The following is a 3,530-nucleotide window of genomic DNA, read 5'->3' on the forward strand; positions in this document are numbered from 1 at the left end:
TCATACAATGAGAACAGGACAAATCAACAATTGACACTGACTAATTAATATTAAAATCTGTAACATAATGTATTGTTTGGAGTTTAGTCTGTTACTGTTACTATTTTTTACCATTTCTCTTTGGAGCAACTGTAATCCACATTATTTCCTTAGGGATTAATGAAGTATTCTGATTCTGATTCTTTCAGGATGACCTGCCATTATCCAATGACACATCTGCTTACCTGCATCTTTTGCTCGTTTCTCCTCCTCTTCTTTTCTCTTTTTTCTAAACTGAGCACCTGATGGCTTTTAACTTTTCTTGTCCATCTTCCATTGGTTTTGATTTTGCACTCCAGTATGAACACCCATCTCCCAACTCGAGGATCACCACAACATAACCTAATAGACCTACACCTTAGCTCACAGATTCACTTTGTCTAGGGTGCATTTCTGGGATTTCACACAACCCAGGATTCAGATCATAAACACATAATGGGCTTGGATTTACATCATTATGAATGAAATGTGCTCTATCTGGAAGCAGCCGGCCTCCCTCCCCTGTCTACAGGTTGTGTGTGAGAAGATCATCAAACTGTAAATTATAAATTTTAAATTGTTATTGATCCCTTTACCCCTGGTCCTAAAGTGTGTATTTATTTTCTTATTCTTATATTTGTTGTTTGTTTACTTGCACTGCTGTAACTGGAGCCTCGTTGTCTCGTCTCTCTGGACTGTATGTAGCGGAGATGACAATAAAGTTTACTTTGACTTCAGCAGTGCGCAGGCGCACTGAGGGCTCTCGCGCTCACTTTTCGCGTATAGAATTTCGAAAAAATATCAGTGCAAATTATAAGTCTGTATCATAATGTCTCGTGTTTTCGTGTTTGTTGTTTTGTTTTTATTTTGTTTTATTTTTTGAGTTGGTTATCAGATGCTGCTCCAGCCAGCCACAGAATCCCCCGCCGCCCCGCCCTCTCCTCCCTGTACCGCAAGCAGCAGGCGCACCTCGCAAACGGAGGGCGCCCTTACTCCCAGCAAATGGGCGATAGAAAACCGATCGGTGCTTATGCCATTCCCAAAATGCGCTGGCTGATGTCGGGGCAGCATGAGTAGAACCAATTTATTATTATTATTTTTTTGCCCGTGAATCCGCCCCCCACCACGATGCCGCCCCGGGCAACCGCCCGTGTCGCCCGTATCAAAAACCGCTACTGTGGGTGGGTGATAATTCCTGATGTCAAAGTTCAGAGGAGAACAGGCAGACTGCTTCAAGCTGATAGGAAGGCTCAACTCAAACAATTTAACTCAACAACCATTCGTTACAATGAAGTTATGCAGAAGAACATTTCTGAATGCACAACACTTCCAACTGTGTAGCAGATGGGCTACGGCAGGAGAAGACCGCACCAGGTCCTACTCGTTTCAGCTAAGAACTGGAAACTGAGACTGCAGGTGACACAGGCTCACCAAAATTCAACAACAGAAGATTGGAAAATTGTTGCCTGTTCTTCGTATTCTATAAAATAACATGTTTTTAGTTGCTGTCTTGTGAGGCCCACATTTAATGAGCTGGATTTACAAAAGTATTAGCTGAGCCCATGATAATGCAGAATAACATTGGCGGGGGATTTTTCAGTTGAATGAATAGTTTTAATTTTGAAAATTTAAATTGGATTTATAATGCATTTTTAAAATTGTGCAGTTTATTTGTAGTATATTATAGTATTGTAGGTACTTTCATAAAGCATCTACCGTAAACAATTCCTCATCACTCCTCACTGTCATAGTGGTTAAAGGATTATCATGATAGTGAGACATTGCTAATGAAGCTGTAAAACTTGGGAAGGCCACATAAGAGTACAAATCTGTGATTTAGATATAAATTAGCATATTTTATTGTACCTGGTGTACCAAGTAACTGAAAGTGATGTTGCTGCAGGGTGAACTACAGTATAATTATTACCTAGAATTAATCTCACTGGATCTCCTGAGTATGGGTGTGTAACTGTAAAATACAGACAAGGAAAAGCCAACAGGACGTGTCCTAGTAAAGTGCTGCAAAACTATGTGCTGGCATAACAACTTCAGTACTCCTTGTTAGTGAAGCTCAAGATCACTGTCTAATACAGGGGTCTCAAACTCACGGTCTGGGGGCCACTTCCGGCCCACATCACCCCTATTTGCAGCCCGTATATTGACGTGAAGAAATATAATGCACTTTGGCCCTTGAAGTTCCTTTTCTTTGTTAGGGAGGATTTTTTTATTGTTCAGTGCAATGTTAAAATAAGTCCTTTAAACAGCAAAAAAATTATTTAATACAAAGGCAATATGAGCAGAGAGCACAAACGTGTCGAGGGATTGGCTGTTAGCTCAGTGAGAGAGTTATTTGTAAAGAAAACAATTTTCACTAGCAGTCAAAACCTAAAACTAATGTGTACACTTATGTCTGCATTTTTATTTTGTTAAGTAGAAGCAAAATTAAAAGTGCTGGCACGTGTCTGGCCATAAAGAGAGTACCAATTTGTTTATCTGGTAGTCAATGACAGGCTTCAGTTAGTTAAGAGTGAGAAAAAAATGTGTTCACATTTGCAGTTTTTTCTTGCTATGCAATATTTGAAACCCAGCATACCTGAAGATGTTTATTACACGGAGTCTTCTTAATATTTTTATCTGTTTTATTAATCATTTAATTAAAATGTTTTGACTTTTATACATACTTTTTTGTCTTCACTGTTACAATTTTTGTTTCTCCATTTGACGGACTTGACCCACATTTCCAATTTATTAGAATGAACTTCTGTTTGCCATTTCTTTGGGTTTTCCTCCACAGTGTTACATCTGAGTACTTAGGAAACCTTACAGCTGAGTAATGTGTGAGCAGATGCAATTAATTTTTTGTCTTCATTCAGTCTTACTGAGATTGACTATTTTCCCTTGCTGAGCAGTCTCGCTGTAATATGGAAGTTTGATTTGTGGTGGAGCTGTAATCTGCAAATACAGTCTGCATCTCCACCTGTTCATTTATTTTTGAGGCTGTTCATTGGTTTCCTTGAGTGCCTTGCAAAAGGTGCGTACACCTCTGGTACGGTGGTTATGTTATTCATACTACACACAGGTACTCTCTAGTATAATATGTATATGCAGTGTTTCATTTTACAGTATACTGCAATGATCGTCCTTCAAGGTAATTTGAACCATCAGACACTTAATACCCTTTGAATTGTTTTTCTGCGCCAGTTTGAAGTTTGAACATTTCCAGTTTAGAAATATCTCTATTTATAGAAGGAAAACTAAACTAAAGTCAGGCTTTATTTGACAAGCATATGCTGGCATCCATGAAAGAGTGAAATTTAGATGCAGAAACTCTCCCATGATGCCAGTGGTTTTACTTGGAACCCCTGTTGGTAATGACACATGCGGTTTTTCAAACCTTAGCTCATGATTAATAGTAGGTAGGTCAGCTACCACCTCCATAGAGAACAACCTCCATTAGGGTTTAAATAGCTGGGACTCTTCACCTTTTTGTTTTTCAAGCTGAACAAACCTCT

This window comes from Haplochromis burtoni, unplaced genomic scaffold (assembly GCF_018398535.1).
Source record: "Haplochromis burtoni strain Fernald_Lab_line unplaced genomic scaffold, NCSU_Asbu1 Contig_2227, whole genome shotgun sequence".
Classification (NCBI taxonomy): domain Eukaryota; kingdom Metazoa; phylum Chordata; class Actinopteri; order Cichliformes; family Cichlidae; genus Haplochromis; species Haplochromis burtoni.